Source organism: Mesoplodon mirus (genome assembly GCF_964341445.2).
Source record: "Mesoplodon mirus genome assembly, chromosome: 14".
Taxonomy (NCBI): domain Eukaryota; kingdom Metazoa; phylum Chordata; class Mammalia; order Artiodactyla; family Ziphiidae; genus Mesoplodon; species Mesoplodon mirus.
The window spans coordinates 18,467,748-18,486,140 of record NC_138990.1 but is presented as its reverse complement, the minus strand read 5'-3'; the positions used below and the strand labels follow the sequence as shown (position 1 = coordinate 18,486,140).

The 18,393-nt window shown below is 52.8% G+C and overlaps 1 long non-coding RNA gene across 1 annotated transcript in view; it reads right to left on the bottom strand.

The window, feature by feature from the left end:
* LOC309815272 overlaps positions 1–17,367 on the bottom strand; it is a 93,934-nt gene extending 76,567 nt beyond the window's left edge. Inside the window, exon 1 of the long non-coding RNA XR_014295833.1 lies at positions 17,293–17,367. This is a non-coding gene — a long non-coding RNA (uncharacterized lncRNA). The remainder of the gene's footprint in view (positions 1–17,292) is intronic.
* Between the last annotated feature and the right edge of the window lie 1,026 nt (positions 17,368–18,393).

The window sequence follows — 18,393 nt, the reverse complement described above, 5'->3', positions numbered from 1 at the left end:
GTGTCACATACATCAGTTTATTGCTCTCCGCAGATGTTGCGCTTTTTACAAATTGAAGGTTTGTGGCGACCCTGTGCCGAGCAAATCTTTCGGCACCATTTTTCCAACAGCACTTGCTCACTTCGTGTCTCTGGGACACATTTTGATAATTTTCACCATATTTCAAACTTTTTCATTGTTATTATATTTGTACAGTGATCGGTGACCAGTGATATTTGATGTTACTATTGCAAAAGATTATGACTGCCTGAAGGCTCAGGGCATGGTTAGCATTTTTTAGCTAATGTATTTGTCATTGTTCTTTTTTTAGACATGATGCTATTGTTCCCTTCACAGACTACAGTATAATGTAAGCATAACTTTTTTTTTTTTTTTTTTTTTTGCGGTACACGGGCCTCTCACTGTTGTGGCCTCTCCCGTTGCAGAGCACAGGCTCCGGACGCACAGGCTCAGCGGCCGTGGCTCACCGGCCCAGCCGCTCCGCGGCATGTGGGATCGTACCGGACTGGGGCACGATCCCGTGTCCCCTGCATCGGCAGGCAGACTCTCAACCACTGCACCACCAGGGAAGCCCTAAGCATAACTTTTATATGCACTGGGAAATCAAAAATATGTGTGACTTGCTTTATTGCAATATTCACTTTATTGTGGTGGTCTGGAACCAAACCCACAATATCTCCGAGGTCTGTGTGTATACACACATATATAATATTATACATATATATATATACATTATATATATACGTACAATCTTAACACGAATGGAATCGGCAGCACTTGTGAGACTTGGTCTCTCCCTCCCTCGTGAGGCTCTTTCTGCCCTTGTTTCTGGGGATCTTCCTTTCCAGGCTCTCCTCCTACTTCACTGCTCACTGTCTGGTCCTTCTCCGCCTCCCAGGCTGGGTCCTCCTCTAAATGAGGGACGGTCCCCGGCTCGGTCCTGGACTATGTCTCTTCCCCTTTGACCCCTTCCAGTCCTACGGCCATGCATTGTGTTTAGAAGATGATACCTCTCAACATCTTCCTCTAGCCTGAAGCTGGACCACCACCTGCCCGCCTGACAGCTCAGCCTGGACCCCTGATCGGCCGTGCAGATGGGGCCGAAGCAGAGCCCTTGGTTTTTTTTTTTTTTTTTTTTTTTTTCTTTTTGCTGTATGCGGGCCTCTCACTGTTGTGGCCTCTCCCGTTGCGGAGCACAGGCTCCGGATGCGCAGGCCCAGCGGCCACGGCTCACGGGCCCAGCCGCTCTGCGGCATATGGGATCCTCCCAGACCGGGGCACGAACCCGCATCCCCTGCATCGGCAGGCGGACTCTCAACCACTGCGCCACCAGGGAGGCCCGAGCCCTTGGTTTTGTGCCCCCTGGACCTGCTCCTCTCCCCAGCTGACCAGCCTTTCCTGCCACATGGAGATCCTCCTTGGTTTCTCTCTTTTCTTTCACACTCCAAACCATCCACAAGTCCCGGGCCTCTACTGCCCAGAATCTGCTCACTTCTCACCCGCACCTCCATCGTGGTCAGGCCACACTTCTGCCTACCCTGACCTACTGCCGTGCCTCCCGACCGGCTCTCCCCGCCTCAAACCACCCCCATACAGAACCAGCAGCCCTGTGTGGCCCACCCAGCACGTCTCTCCGTCCCATTTCCCATTTCCCACCCTGGCTTCAGAGGCGTGGGCTCCCAGGGAGGGATTTCTGGCTTGTTCATTGCTTACAGCCATAGCACATGGCACATTCTCAATGAATATACTCAAACTAAACAAATTAATTTCTATTTTACTTTTCAAACTTTACTGTCTTGGAGATGTTTCTATATTGTTGTTTGTAGCATCTATCTTGCACTTTGGAATTGCTGCAAAATATTTCATGCCGTGGGTTGGCCCTGATTACTTAACTACTCCCTCTTAACTACTCTCTTACCGATAAACAATTGAGTTGATCCATTTTCATAGGTGTGATTAACAAATGAATTAAGTTGGAGAAGTTTAGGAGAGGAGTTCTCATCCTTGCCTAGGGAACCCATGGATGGGTTTCAAGGTGTCTGGAAACCCTAAAAGGGTGTGTGTGAAAGGCTGCCAAGGTATGTGACAACGCAGAACTTGTCCTGGGGAATGCTGGTTTCGTAACCTCCTGGAAGCTATAAATTGCTGGGTCGGGGTGTTTGCTTAAACTAACCCAGGCCATCAGCCATGCTGTCCCTGCCAACCCCTAGCGGGGAAAATGAACCGATTTAGACTAAAACACTGGGGTCAGTCCAGAGGCCTGGAGGCAGTGCATTCCAGGCGAGGGGACCGGAGCTGGGATGGGGGACCTGCCACAACTGCCTGGTGCTCTACGCAGCCTCCAAACCTCTGCCAGGCTCTTCCCCCATCCTGACGTCAGTGACCTTGGAGGCCTCCGTGCCTCCAAGCTGCATGCAGGAAATGCCTCCGTAACTGGAAATTGCCACCAAATGGCACCTGCTGCTTTGTTTTTCTGACTGCCCAATTGCTCCATCTCCCAATCCTGTCCTAATGTTGGTGTCCAAAGGGAGAAAAGAGGAATATAAAAGGGACCATGATGAATGAAGTTGCTGAGAGCAGCAATGAGCTGTCTAAGATGCAAAGAGGCTCTGGAAATCCCGCTGAGGAGAAGTGCCTGGCTGAAGGAAGCGTTACCTGCAGCTGCTGGCTGCCCTTGGCCCTGGGGCCGCGCCCTCGGCGGCTCCTGCTGAAGCAGCCCCGCCGCCCAGACCTGATGGAGGATGAGGCAGCGGTCCCTGCAAAGCCTCGAGAAGCAGGTCCCTTCCCCTACCCACCGGCCAATGTCTCGTCCACCCACCCCCTGTCAGCTCCTCAGGGCTCTAGACTCAAGATTCTGGGTAACACCCAGTGCTCCAGCAAGACATCAGATGCATCGGGGTACTTTCCTGACAAATGGGTGGCTTTGATACCTTGGGGCAGAAGGATACAGTAGGTGGTCAAATGTGAAGACATATGTCACCTGTTAAAATTAATACTGAATTATAAATGCAACACAGCATAATGACTAAGAGCATGGACTTGAGGCCGACAACCTGAGCACCAATCCCAGCTCCACACGGACTGTCTGTGCTGTCGGGGGAGCTCCTGACTCCTCTGGCCTCAGTTTCCCCATCAGGAAGGCCACCACTTCCCTCATCAGTAAGGAAACCCCTGGCTGTTCACCCTTCTCTACACCCTCCACCTGTGGCCAGGCTGGCGCTGGACCACGCCCCCAGCCTTCCTAGCAGCGTGGTCACGTGACTCGCTCCTCTCCCACGGGAGGAGGAACTGCCTTGTGCTGTTTCCAGGTGTCTCCCTCCACCCTCTTGTTCTCTGCTTCTGAGGGCTGAGCAGCAGCGACCAAAGCCACTCTGGAAGGCACACGTAGACAAGGGCAGAGTAGGCAACCGCCTGACCACGCTGCCTTCCAACTTGGAACTCAGGCTGTCACGTGACGGAGAAGGAATCTTCAATCTGGTTAGAGCTGCCGCGTTTCTGCATCTCTCTCTTAAGGCAGCTATAGTTATCCTCACTGAAACCCTATTTCTCAGAGGTGTGGGGAGAATTCAACATGATCGGAAATAGAGGGAGATTAGGACAGTGCCTGGCAGTCAGTGCTGTACACGTGTTAGCAAATAGCACTGGTGAGGAAAATAATAAAACACCGTCATGTTATTAGGTGGGGGAGCGTATGTATAAACCACGTGGTATATCTCGATGCCACGCATCCACCAGGCACACGGGCGGTGGAGCTCCTCTTGTCCAGTCTGTAGCACTACTGCCCAGACGACCCACAGTTTTTCAGTAACACAGAGTAGGAGAGTACATGATATTCTGGGTTGTCTTTGGTGACAAAAGTTCTTTACGATGAGTAAAATAGTGTACCCTACCCAGGAAGTTCCCAAAAAGGGTGATTAGAAACTGGTGCCGGGGGACAGGAACGGAGCGATAATTACCATGCTGGATGACTTTTCAATGACCTAGAAATATAAATGTGAAGAAAGAAAAGCGATGCACCACCCCTTTTTCTAAATTTAAGTGCGGTATTTCTTTGTGTCTTTCTTTCCTGGTCGTCTACTCTTACACTGGCTCTTTGGGTAAGCGCATTTCCAGAAAATCCTGGGCGTTCATGACCCCTGTAGTGCACATCCCCTATGGCCCTGGGGTGCGGGCCCCACTGGTTGTCCGGGCCCTAAAGGGAGCAGGGAGAAGGCTGCCGGAGGAACAAGGGAACAGCAGGTGGGCTACAGACCACGGGCTCACCCGGAGCCTCTGTTCTGGTGAGTGTGCAGAGATGCTGCAGCCTCCGCCTGTGATGGCCCCAGGTAGACAGCTGTCCCTGCTGTCAATCACTGTTCATGGACACAGACAGCGCCCACAGGGTGGCACAGGGATCCACTGTGTCGATCCCTGCTTTGAACAAGAGTGAGAAACACCTGAACTAGTTCCAGCTCCCCTGGCTGGGGACAGGGCCTCCTACTCCCCAGCAGTGGAGCTGAGCGGGAGACAACTGCTCCTGGACTAACCCGAGGGGCAGGAAGGCTACCAGGCCACCATCCCCTGCAAAAGCCCAAGTCCAGGGCGCTCCACACATCACACCGACTCCCAGCCTGGTCGGGGCCCCAGGATTCTGCGTTACCCTTGCAGCCCCCCGGCCTCGCCAAGTGCCCATGTAACGCAGCTCCTCCACACACGTTTGAGGCACCCAATTAAGTGAGCAGCAGGCAGGCCAGCAGGTGGTCACAGGCCCAGGCTCTGGGCGCAGAAAGCCCGGTTCTGCCCCTCACAGGAGATACGGCCTCAGTCTGGGCCTTTTCCTCTCTGGGGCCTCAGTATCCTGATCAGTACGGTAGGTAGAGACAGACTGACCTGACGGAGCCTTTGACAGATTAGAGAGAAGGTAGGCAGAATGCTTAGCAGGGAGTCTTCCACTGTGTTTGTTCCACAACTGGGGAGCCTGTCCCCAGTGGTCCCAGCTGTGATCCTGGAGGGATTACCAAGAGCTCCTGCTTTCACATTCACAGGTGTGCCAGTCTGAGTGACAAATGACATGGTTGCCCTATCAACAGACAATGATGGTGGTGGTGATGATGACATGACATCGTCATGACAACTGACAGGGGCAGGGGGCTGGCCAGGGACCTGGAAGGGTTCCTGCGTGCGACCTTGAGCCAGTCATCAAGGCCCCTTCGACTTCAGCATCACTCAGCTACAGCAGGCAGAGCGGAGCAGTGGTGCAGGTCACCACACGTAGAGCAGATCGAATCACTGAGACTATATGCAGGAGGTTTTGTTCGAAAGGGGTTCTGTCCTCAAGGAGCCTGGAGCCCTACAGGAGGAGGACGGGAGGGAATAAATAAGGCGGCTGAGAGTGCTGTGGTCAGGATGGACAGCAGCACGGCGCGGGGCCCCGAGGTGCGGAAGCCAGCGCTTGTCCATACAAACCCAGAAGGCTCGGGCAAGGGCTGGGGCTGGGCTTCTGCAGACCCTCTAAGGATGGATCTGTGACTTTCTTCCTAATATTGATTTCTCTCGAGGACCTCCCTTAGTTTGCTCCTCAGCAAGGGGTTTCACAGAGATGTCACAGATGATGACAATGACAGGCGCATGTAGGGCAAAGCCACTTAGTAACCCGAACACAGCGGCTGTCACGGGTTGAGCTGGAATTCAGTGCTGCACGACGCCGGACAGTCCTTCACCTCGGCGAACCAGTCAGGCCAATGCTGCTATCACCATTTCAGAGACGGGGAGATGGGATGGGGAAAATGAAGGCATTCTCAGGGCCTCCCTGGTGGACGGGGCAGGGCTGGGGTTTGAACTGGGTCTTTCCAGCTCTGGGGCAGCTCTCCAGACCCGGAGAGGGTCGTGTCGAAACGGAAGGCTCCTTGCAGCCCAGACTGGGACTGCTGCCCCTTGACAGCCCCCCACCCGTGGAATAAGGCAGAGAGTCAGGTATGAAAGACCAAGAAAGCTCCCCCGAGGGAAGCCTGGCCCGCAGGGCATAATTCGCAAAGAGACGCAGGACACGTGGAGAGCCATCTCTGTGGGAGCCTAGGTGTGAGCCTCGCCGAGTCCCCTCGGGCTGGTGGACGCCCACCTCAAGGAGGATAACAGCAAATCTCAGCATCGCTGAGCACACACTAGGCATCAAGCTCCAGGTCCAGCCCCATCACTCCAGTTTTCTTCTAATCCTCACGGGAACCCCACAGAGTAGGTATATCTGAGAGCACGCACGATCCCCACATCAGAGTCGGCTCCATCTCATATGCAGAAACCCAGTGCCCAGAAGTTTCGGGAAGGCAGAATGTGCTCTAACTCAGAGCAACAATTTAACCCCCTCTGAGCATGAAGTGGGGCAAATTTCCATCTACGGATCGCGGTGGCAGGGTGGCTTTTCGAGCTGTGGGTCCTGAGCAAGCACGAACCTTTCTGGCCAGTTTGTTTCCTGGCTCCATCTCGAACTGTGAGGGGCAGGGGGACGGGGAGTGTGTGAGTGTGAGTGAGTGTGTGTGTGTGTGTGTGAGTGACGTGAACAGTCAAGTCTATCAAAAGAAATCACAAAGTGTGAAAAATAATTTTTCTCTCCAGGAGAGAAGCATCAAGGATTACAAAGTGCATTAACAGTATAATATGCAGGAAGCGGGTCAGTTTGCTGGCTTTGGCCGTGGAATGCAGGAAGGCGCTGGGAGAAGAAGGATGTGCCCCGACAGGCATCCAAGAACAGGCCAAGTCAGAGCTTCTGTGTGGAGGGCAAGGCCCCGAACGCAGAGGTACAGGAGCCGGCTCCAGCACCCGGGCTGGGGCAGGAGGCGAGGGCAGGGAAGGGCCGGGAATCTGGGGGAACGGGAGACTACCCAGGCAGGGTTCAGGCACAAAGACCCAGCTACCTGGTTGGCAGCAAGGTAACCAGTTGCTAGGCCGAGGTCCAAGATGCATGGACACCGAGTCCCTGTTTCCATATGAGGAGCTCTCTCAGGGTCCCCTGACTCAGGCCGGTGAGAGCCAAGGGCTGTGCTGGAGGCACGGAGAGACATGGGAACAGGCCAGGAGGAGAGTGACCTGGCAGGTCCCGCCTGAGACCTCAGTGTTGCTCTGGACACCGTGCAGGTAAAACCCAGCTGAGAGTGAGGCTGGACAGGACTGCCCGAGCACTGGCTTTCAGAGGGGCTCCAGGTACCACCCACCCTCCGGGATGCTTCGGACAACTCGTGTGCAGAACCTTTGGAAACAGTTCCCTTGTTTGTACTTGTGACAAGAATTGGCTTCCCCCAAAGCAGGTCAGGAGCTCCTGGGAAACTTATGGATTCCAACTTTGATTTTTCCATCTCGAGGTTCAGAGAGTATGAATAAGTTCATTGGAAGAAAAAAGTTGATATTTTAAAAATCAAACGTGCTTGGCATGAAGGGACGTAAAAACTGGAGTCAAGGGAGAACCCCAGCTGCGTCCCAGCAGGAGCTCACCCACCGCCGGCCCCGCCCCACGGCCGTGGCAGGTCCCCGGGGACAGCGGGGCGGCGTGGCCCTGGATACACAGACCAGGACACCGGATGAGCCAGCTTGTTCTCTGTGCTGCCCCCTCGGCCCCGGCCCCCCGGCGGCGATCACCATGTGCACTACCACTGAAACTGCCTTCCCCACGAGTCATGAGGACAATTTGCTACCTCAGGGAACATCAAATGCCTTCTCTATGATGGACAGGTTTCTTCACCCCTCTTTGCCAGAAAGAGGAAATCAGGTGATTCCATCAGGAAGGCAGGCATCACGTCACCCCTGGCTCATGGCTCATGACAGGAATAGGAGTAGGAGCCGTGCAAAAACTTCAGATCCTTGAGAACCAGGACCCCATCTGACTTACTTTGCATCCTCAGCAGTATTTAGCCCAGGTCCTGGTGCAGGGTGAGTTCTCAGTGAATGGCTGCTGAATAAATGAACGAGGGAACAAAGCTCACGTCTTCGGAGTCGGGCGTGGCAGTCATGACAGCATCTTCCCGCGAGGTTTTGGAGGATGGGGTCAGGAGGAAGGCACGGGGTGGATCTCCCTCGGCCTCAACAGCAACCCCCTCTCCGCACCTTCTTCAGGCAGCAGCACCCTGACTCTCCAGTGATGCTCCATCTCTTTCCCGCTCTGGACCCAATTCATCTGATTTGGGTGAACCTGACTACCCCAGGCTCCGGTGGGCATGTGACCCAACCTGGAAAATCACAAAATCAAGTGAATGACTTACCACGATTTCCAGTTCTGGAGACAAAGGACTCCTAGGTTAGAAAATGATATTATCCAAATAAGTCCAGATGGCAATATTCATAATAAACTGCCTTCAATGGCCTTGGCCTCTCTCCTTGAAAATGTCAGATGATTATGGCGGTAGATTCAGGTTGCCTCATCCTCAGACATCAGAGAACATTTTCACAGATGAACAGGTACAAACAAATTAGATTCCATCTCATGTCGATAAAACTTCAACAGGAAGGGGCATTCCTTGACCTGGTTAGACCCAGCTCAGCTACAACGAGGTGTGTTTCAAAGTTTGCGCAGGAATCAGGGTGGAACTGGTAATGCATCTCGAGATCTCATTCTTCACACACATGTATTAACACAACACAAAGAAAAGCAGCCTCACCTATAGCCTGGTCAACTTGCTGACTTTGGAATGAGGTTCTTGGAAAGTCTATGATTTCCTCGCCTGTGAATCTCTTCATTTCGGGGCAGGTCCTAAGCTTCCTGTTGGAGCAATGCCAATAGTTCGGTTCAATTCCCTCCCAACTGGACGTAGTCTCTGCTGGTTCCATGGTCTGGAAGGCTCTGATCAACAAGTGGGAGGTGGTGTCATCATCTACATTTGTCTATGAGAACTCGCCAAGGTGGGCTGCTGCTGGCTGGTGAGCTGGGCACCAGGCCCAGGAGTATCAGACCCTCAGCTGGGTCCATCAGGAGTTCCTTCTGTTCCAGGGCATGTGGGATTTGAGTAGCTGCTTCACTAGGCTGAGTGAAGGGCCAATGGGATCATCTTCTGAAACAATCCCTGGTTTCAACAAGAGGGTTACCTGATTCGGGGCTGGCAGTAGGGATCTGCTCCGGGTGCCCTCCACCCTCTGGGCTCAGCAGTGTCAGGCTCTGGGTGGGGCAAGAGGGAGAGGGTCCCGCGGAGTCGGCCTCGAGCAGTCACCCCAGCGTGGGGCCTCTGTGAAGAGGACTCCATCCTAAGGGGCTCCAGACAGCGGAAGACCTGATAAATATCATCCTTGTTCCTCGGAAATGTCTCAAGGAAGTAGAGTTAGGTTCCACCCTTCTTGTTGGAGAGCCGGTTGTTTGGATTTGCCAAACTTAGCTTCTAGGTAAAAAGGTTGCCAGTTGGGGACCTGCAGTTATTCACTAAAACCAAAAGATGATGCAGTTGGAGATTTGCCCAGTAAAACTGTTTTCTTCTTTTATCACTCTGGTAATTTGTTTTTCTGTACTAATGTTAGTCACCTCTGAATCAGAAATGGGGGACGAGGGTGCCAGAGGCATACAGCTTAACTACTGACGCAGCCAGGGACTGGAACTCCCTGGAATTCTGACTTTCAGGCCCCCCCCCCGACACACCAGGGACACAGCCCCACCCCCTGCTCCCCTACTACACGTGCTCAGTGGATTTTCCAGCGGGTGGGTGATGACAGGAGTGTCCCCTCCCTCGACAGAAAAATCTGAACACCGCACGGTTTTGGGTACAGCTCCGGAGCACAGGAGTTTACATCCTCTCTCCTTTCATCCAAAACATCCATCTGAAGAGGAAATTACTTCTCTATGAAGCCTTTTTACGAGTCCAATGCCCAGCTCAGGAGACACTACCAGAAGTTACTGATTTGAAGGTATAATTTCACTCACGGAATCATAAGAATTAATGACTTCCTGTGCCTGCACACCCTTCGCTCCTGCCCCCTCTAAGCACCCGCTGCAGCCCAGGCACTCTTTATTCCCAAGGGTCTTCAAAGCAGCGCCCACCATTGGTTCCCTCCCACGTGTGCGATCAGATCCACATGGTTTGGGCTCGGCAGGGATCCATGACTTGCCACGACTGCTTCTGGGAGCCTCAGCGGGACAGGCTGCTGCAGCACTGGCAGTCAGGGGTGTGGGTGACCCGCCTGGGGTACAGTTAGAGACGTGGGTGACCGCCCTCCCAGCAGAGGCCAGGAGCCTGGACACCTGATGGGCCAGCTTCCAGCAGGTCTCACGGGGCCAGTCTCTGTGTTTCTAGATTTACAGCATTTACACACACGCTCCGGCAGGGCCTGCCTTTTCATCCTCTGACCCCATTCAGAGCTGGGGGTGGGCGGGGAGCTTCTCCTTCTCCAGGGAAAGCGAACCCCTAGATGAAGAGGCACTCAGACTCTCCCCACCCAGAGACCTCCACGGGTGTGGGAAGCACAGTGCCTGGGCCCACAACACTGAGAGGGGTCACAACATGCTTTAATTTATTTTAAGATCAGAGGGGAAAATGAGTATAACAATAATGACTATAAAATAGTAACTCCAGCCTAGATTATTTTCATCTTTATGCCAACATAGTCATGAAATATAATTTTTAATACTTTTTTATGGAGGAAGGAGCCCGCAAAGACCAAAGTGCCCGGGGCCTATGAAAGCCGTGTGGGACCTCGAGACCTGGAATCTTCTGACTACAGGAAACCCTGGCAAGCGGGAGAGCCGGAGCTTAGAAGTCAATGCATCTCCTTCCTTCTTTCAATCCTTCCACCTTTTCTTTCCCTTCCTTCTCCCTCCCTCCCTCCTTCTTTCTTTTCTTCCTTAAATGTGCTCAAGAAAAAAAAAACTGTGCACTTGAAACAGTGGCCGAACAGCCTGCTCCGTCAGGAGGGTGTTGAGGGAGATGCACAGGCCTCACACCAAATACCAGAGAGGCCTGGGGGCGCCACGGGAGCCCCCAGGACCAGGCCAGGGCCCCGACAGCTGGACTCACTCCGGAACCCACGCTTGCCCCGTCACGCCTCTGGGTGACACCCTTGAGCAGGTACACTGTACAACGCACGGGGATGAGACAGGCCATCTCTGCCCCCCCAGGCCCTCCCTGCTGGGGAGACAGAGAAGCCAACAGGCAAGGACAAAGCAGTGACACTTGGTGAGGGTGAGCAGTAGGGAGACAGAGGTAGGACCAGTTTCCAGAGGGGAGCCCCTGGTGAAAGGTGGACTTTAGTGTATGTTAGACACTCACTCTGTGGCCTGCGGAGAAGCAACTGCAAGGGGACAAAATGGGAAGCAGGAAAGCAATTAAGGAAGCAGCAGTAAAGCAGGGAAGAAGGATGTGGGTCTGAGTCATTTGGAGGCCTGGGGGCGTGGAGAGCAGTCAAGCAGATGTCAGAGAGTCAGAGACGGTGAAGCCCTGAGAGCTCCTCCCCGGGTGGTGGGGAGCTCAGGCCCCAGGCCATTGGGAGGATGTGGCATCGGCAGGGAGGAGGGAGAGGGGTGATGCGTGGACGCTGAGAAGCATCTGGTCTTCAGGGCGCTTGGACACCTGGCAGATGGTCCAGGCCAGAGATGAGCAGTTTCCTCAAGGGAAGGCTCTGGTCTGATGAGCCTACCTGTTCCTGTCCTTGCTGAAGGCAACCAGATGGATGCTCTGAGGTCTGGGAATTGATGGCCTTTCTCACGTCTGGAGAGGGAGTTTGCACAGAAAGCCTTCCTGGGCCCCTCCACAGGGAGTCTGAGATTCTAAGGATCACTGGGGGACAGCAACAGGCTGCTGTCCTTGGGACAGCGGTGCCACTGCCCACCTGGCTGCTGCCTGGCACCAGCTGCCCAGGCCTCAGCCCCACACTGCTCCCAGTGGCCACCTGCTCCCAGGCTGAAAAGCGCTGAGCCTTGGTACCCATAGAGGGACTGGAGGAAGAGGGCAGGGAGGAAGCAGGGTGGGGTGAGCGGGCAGAGAGCTGTGCAGAAAGGGGAGTGGATGGGACATCAGGAGACCTGATTTCTGGCTAAGCCTCGGGCAAGTCACTGCACCTTTCTGAGCCTCTGTCCTCAAACACCAGAGGGAAGACTGTCCTGCTGACTTTCTCATTACACTATGAGTCCAGGAACTCATAAGAGGGGCAATCACCGGCTCTCGCATGTGTCTGTGTCCCCTCGCATGGGCTCCCCGGCACGGTGTGACCCTAGCTTCCAGCTGTGGGGTGAACATTTCCCTAACACACCTCGCACTCTCCTGAGCAGCTCGCCCCAAGCAGAAAACAAGGGGTCTCGGCTTCAGCCAGACACTCCCTCTGCAGGCGGGGCAGCCGTGCTCTCACCCAGTGCTCCATCCCTGGAGAGCCCCTGCAGGCCCAGAGGAGCAGGCGGCCCCGGGGAGCCCAGTGCCTCCAGATGCCTGGAGCAGGGCAGAATCCACCCCTCTGCCACCTTTCCTTGCCCATCAAGTGATTCTGTCTCCCAGGAGCCTCTGTGAAACGGAGACGAGCCTCCCCCAGACCCTCTGTCCAGAGCTCATGGGCCGGTATTACTTTGTAAGCAAGACCCCAGGCCTTGGTGGTGTGGGCCTCAGCTGGGTCCTCCTGTGGGCGCAGGGCTGCCACAGTCAGGGCGGGCGCCTGCTTCCCTCCACTTGCCAAGGCAGCAAGGCTCAGAGTCCGCCCTGACTATCAGGACAAATGAAGCCCTCCCACGCCGGCGATGGCCGCAGAGACGTTGCCATGGTAAAGGGGGACCGGCAGAGCAGCCTGTGCTGGACGAACCGCCGGCATTTAGACAGAGGCACTGCTAATTCTGGCGGGGGCTCCGGGCACACCCCGCTGCATTCTGCTCCAGCAGCGCGTGGGGGGAAAGAACGGCCCTTTCACTCCCGAGTAGGTTTTACTGTGGCCTCGGTTCCAAGTTCAGCCAAAAGGACTTGGAGGGGAAATGGGAAGCTCAGAGCAGTGAGGGATCACACACAGTAGAGGGGCAGAGCCCAGATTCACAAAGCGCATCATCACAGTCCTGAACCCAAGAGGGACGGGACATGAGACTGGCCTATAGAGGTGGGCTCTCAACAGACAGAATCGAGAGCAGGAATGAGGCGGGAGTGTGCTGAGCAGAGAGAACCGAGCGAAGAAAAGATTTAAAGAACAAAATTCATCATGAAAAACGTTTTCTTATTTGCTTGAGCCATCAGGTAATTTATGCTCCAGATGCTTCTGCTCTAAGACTCCACAACATGCTTCATCCTGAAATGTATCAGTAATTCCCTCCCGGGCTTCCCTGGTGGCACAGTGGCTGAGAGTCCGCCTGCCGATGCAGGGGACACGGGTTTGTGCCCCGGTCCGGGAAGATCTCACATGCCGCGGAGCGGCTAGGCCTGTGAGCCATGGCCGCTGAGCCTGCACGTCCGTAGCCTGTGCTCTGCGGCGGGAGAGGCCACAACAGTGAGAAGCCCGCGTACCGCCAAAACAAAATAATAATAATAATTCCCTCCCTTGCAAAATGGGGTTTACTTGCAGGGCCAGAGGGACCTGTGATAAACGTGGTACAGCCATGAGGGCACGTTCAGGGGTCAGGTCACCACCTGAGTGCAGGGTGTCATTGTGAGGTTAAGTTTATGGGTCACTATCAGTTATGAGCAATCTGTGTGAAACACACCAGGGTATCAAGAACCGCACAGAGAGGATGCCTGAAAATGACGCTGGCCCCGCTCCCCGTGTCACAAGCTTCCCCAAGCTCCCCACAGCCCTTCTTCAGCGGGTGAGCAGAGGAAACGTGGCATTGAGGGCCGGCGCGGTTCCCTGGGGGATCGCGCCCTCGCGCGGCCGCTTCCCGCATGACAGCTGCGCCCGCAGGGGGCCGGGGAGTTAGTGCAGCGGATGCGGCCCCGGGTCCACGCGGTGAGCAATCTGAGGCTCCCGGGAGCCAGCGTGCGTCTCGCGACGTCCTGAAGCTCCCCATGCCCCTCCTCCCGCTGGCCCCTGGCCCCCGCTGCCCCGCAAACTCTGCTGCCCCAGTTAGCTTGGCCTCCAGGAGGAAAAAGGTTTTTTTATTTCTCTTTCCCTCTGGTTACTGAATTTAACTTTATTTCTGTAAAACTATTCAAAAAATGGAAAAATACAAAATAGAGAAGTTAAAATTACCCTACAGCCCACCACCTAGAAATAACTTAAAAATATTTTTTGTGAATGTTATTCCAGAGGCTCCCCAAACCTATATGCAGAAGGATAGATTCCTAGAATAATGATATAAAATGGCATTTTGGTACACATCTATCTCCCTTCCTTCCTTCCTTCCTTTCCTTCCTTCTTTCTTCCTTTCTCTTTTTTCAATGAAAATTTTCATGTGAAATGAATTCATTAATGGAGGGGTACCTGCAGGCAGAATTTCCCAACTGGTTGAATTCTGTCCCTTGATGCTGGCCACTGGGCACACTCATCTGCCCCCGTAATCAAGCCAGTGCTGAGTCAGGCACCAGGCTCCCCAAGCCCTTTACACTCTCCACTGTGTCATGTGCTCAGTTACCAAGAAGGCTCATCCCATTATGGTCCCTGCTCTGGGGAAATGGGGGCTCAGAGACCAACTTGATTTGTTCAGGTGTAAATGTCTGTCAGACAGCAGAGCCTGGGTATTACAGGTTATTTCTAAAAGGATGCTGGGCTACACGTAAGACATCCAGGTACTTAAGCCGACAAGGAACAAAAACTCTGGATGAAAGATTCCAAGGGCAGCTGGTGACCTCAGAACTCCACTCTTACAAGCAAAGCAAGAGGAGATTTCTGTCCAGAAGAGCATCTCCCTGGCCCTCCTGAGAGAAGAGTTTGTTTGGGAAACCTCTCCTCTCCCCGCCCGGCAGGAAGTGGGATGGAGTACAACATCTTCCAGAAGATGACGGGACCTGAGCATTGCTGCCCCACCCCCCCTTGCTGATGTTTCCAGAATTCAACCTCACTTGGTGAATCACACCACTGCCAACTGACCAAAACCCTGTGAGCTGTGAGTCTCAGGTATTAGATTTTACAAAGGAAGTTATTTTTTAAAACTGGGAATTTGAAATTCGAAAATGATCACAAAAATGATTTAGTTTTTGCAGTAATGACTGAGGTTAAAGGGCAACAGTAAAGATGTACCTCTTGAGAGCCTGGAGCTCAGAGTCAGCCTGAGGGTGCCAGCCGCCGGCTCTAACGGCCCAGAGTCGGGGAGACCTAACACCGTGTGTGCTGGGGCCACTGTACCCACCACCTGCCTCGGCCCTGCCTGACCAACAGGGCACCAAAGGACCTGCGTACGATTACATCACCTGGGGTGCAGATGGGAGACGAAAACCACACCAGCAATTTGAACAGGGAAAATGTAACATGAACATAAAGGCGTATTAACTAGTACCAGGGGCTTCTCTACGGAGAAGGGATACGAGCTCTGAAGGATGCCCGAGAGCTGAGGGAGCGGTCCGAGGAGGGAGCAGACTTGGCTGGGTCTCGGATCTCATGGAGAGGGTGTTCACAGGGTTTTCTGGGCCCCCTCTGGTCCGCAGCCAACGCAGAGGGTGGCGAGCAGGAAGCCCAGGGTGACGTGAAGCTTGTTAGAGGGTGAGAGTCCCTGGTGTCACACACACTACCAGCAGCCACGTCACACAAGCCAGAAGGGGGGAGAGCACCCAGAACCAGGCAGAGAGGCCCCTTACTTCTGCAAGGTCCATCCAGAACCTTTTAGTGACAGATCTAGCAAAAGAAGAATGTTTACAGGTTCCAACTCCAATATTACAAAGAAGGGCAGAGAAGCCTGGGTCTGCAGGAGAAAAACAGTACACGGATACCCAGCCCCAAATGCTCATCTATAAAGAAGGATAAAGAAGATGTGGTACATATATACAATGGAATACTACTCAGCCATAAAAAGGAACAAAATCGTGCAATTTGCAGAGAATGGATGGACCTAGAGACTGTCATACAGAGTGAAGTAAGTCAGAAAGAGAAAAACAAATATCACGGAATATTGCTTATATGTGGAATCTAGAAAAATGATACAGATGAACTTATTTGCAAAGCAGAAATAGAGACACAGACATAGAAAACAGATGTATGCATACCAGCAGGGGAAGGTTGGGGTGGGATGAATTGGGAGAGTGGGATGGACATACACACACTACTATGTATAAAACAGACAACTAATGAGAACCTACTGTATAGCACAGGGAACTCTACTCAGTACTCTGTGGTGACCTAAATGGGAAGGAAATCCAAAAAAGAGGGGATATATGGATACGTACAGCTGATTCGCTGTGCTGTACAGCAGAAACTAACACAACATTGTAAAGCAACTGTACTCCAATGAAAATTAATAATAAACCAAAGGATAAATAAAGTGTGGCAGAGACACCTAAGGAACAGTACACTGCAGTGAAAATGAGTGTTTCTAGCCACACACAGCCACATGGCTGAGTCTTAGAAACATAAGTTGAGTGGGAAAAGAAGTCGCAGAAGACAACGTACTTATAAAGCTTACAATCAAGCAAAAAGACATGGTGTATTGTTTACCTGTACATACATGGATGGTGAAGCTACTTTCAGATGAGCAAAATAATGAGAAAATAACATCCAGGAGAGTGGTGACCTCTGGGGGTGGGATGGGGATGGGATGGGGTGGTGGGCACAGGGTAGTTTCAGATACATTGACAGTATTCTAGTTCTGGTGTTCACGGCAAGTTCATGAGCATTGGTTTGATTACTATGCCTCATAATTTACACGAATATAACACCTGTACATAGGTACCTGCGTCTGTGTCAAATGCTACTTAATAACGTAAAAGGAATCAAACTGTATAAGCGACTTGGGGAGTTTCTGCTCTAACAGCAGCTCCTGTTTAAAAGACCTGATACAGCTCTCTATGAACATGCCAGACTGCTGGCAAAACTGTAAACTTCGCGGAAACATAAGCCAAGTACGTAAGCCAAGTGTCCAGGACAAAGGCGCCTGCTCTCCATCGCTCTGTGGGGACCAGATCACCAGGATGCTGGCCCAGCTCAGCGCTGTCCCCCAGGCCCCAGCCTGAGCCAGGTGGACTACGCAGCTGCCTCCAGCCCCACCTCCTGCCCCTGCTTCCTGATAGAGGTCAGAGCCCACAACGGAACCATCAAGGTAGTCTGATGGACAGTATGAAAACGTATGAACTGCAACACATGTCCAGGCGGTAAAGGAACTAGAAGCCAACCTCTTCCAAAGCTTCCTGGCAGGTTTAAAAGCTCACCCTCAACAAGAACAAAACCGGGGCCAGCTTACAGGCCGCGCTTCCTCCCTGTGCTTCCTGGGAGAAAGTGTTTTTAATGAAGGGAATTTCTTACCTGCCCTTATCCTTCAAGGCTCGTTCTAGAAGCCACCTCCCTCGGAAGCCGCTCCTGACTTCTCGGGGGTCTGCCTCTGGTCTCCACATTCACCGTGGTCCTCTCCTCACTGCGTCCGGGAGCTTGGCGAGGGCAGGTTCCCAGTACCCAGCACAGGCCTGGCATGTAGCAGACACTCAGCCCATGCCTGCTGGAAAAGTGAACGCAGGCATGAAAATGAATTCAGTAAGAGCATAACCTTTAGCTCTGAACCCAAACGCTGCTCGACTCATCATGACTCCGGGTGATGATTCATCTCCACCATGGACCCAACAAAATCTGGGGAACTACCATAGTGCCTTTCCTTTTGTTCCAGTAAAGGCCCTCAAAGCGCCAGCTGTGTGCCAGGGACCGCGTAAGTGCAGGGGACACACGGATGGGTGTCAGCACCTATCCTCAAGGGGTTTTGGCCCAGAGACACCAACTGCTGCTCACCAGAGCGTCAGCACTGGTGTTAACATCACACCACTGCGGGGAAAGGGGAAGGACACTTGGTCTCTGATGGTCATGGACTCAGCGTGGAGAAGGCAGCCTCTCAGGGAACTGGAAACTCCATCCCACAAACTACCTCTTATCATCATCCTGTTTATTATTCCCTTTAAAGTTAACTTGCATTCCAAGTTTCGGGGTATTGTCCCAATTTTATTCCTGGCTTCAGCAACATTCCTGGCAAGTCAACGCCTAAAGCCACACTGGCTTTCCTTAGTCCTGCTATGCGGGGAAAGGATGCTGAAGACAAGAGATCAGATAGAGAACCCAGTCCTGCTTTTTAGCCTCTATTTTCTATGCTCTCTTTGGCTTCTACCTTTCCAAACAAGCTTTTAAAGAAATCCTAATTGGATAACCATTTGGGAAGCAAAAATAGAAGTGGGTTTCTTATACTAAAATTATATCAAACAAAATGAAAACATTAAAATACCAGAAACAAATGTAAGTGATGTTTTTCACCTGGGCCTAGGGCAGGTCTGTGTGCTACCAGAAGTTGTAAACAATGAAATGCCGAACATTGTAACACTTCTATATGGCAAAAATGGACTAAAACAAAACAAAAATAAACAGGTT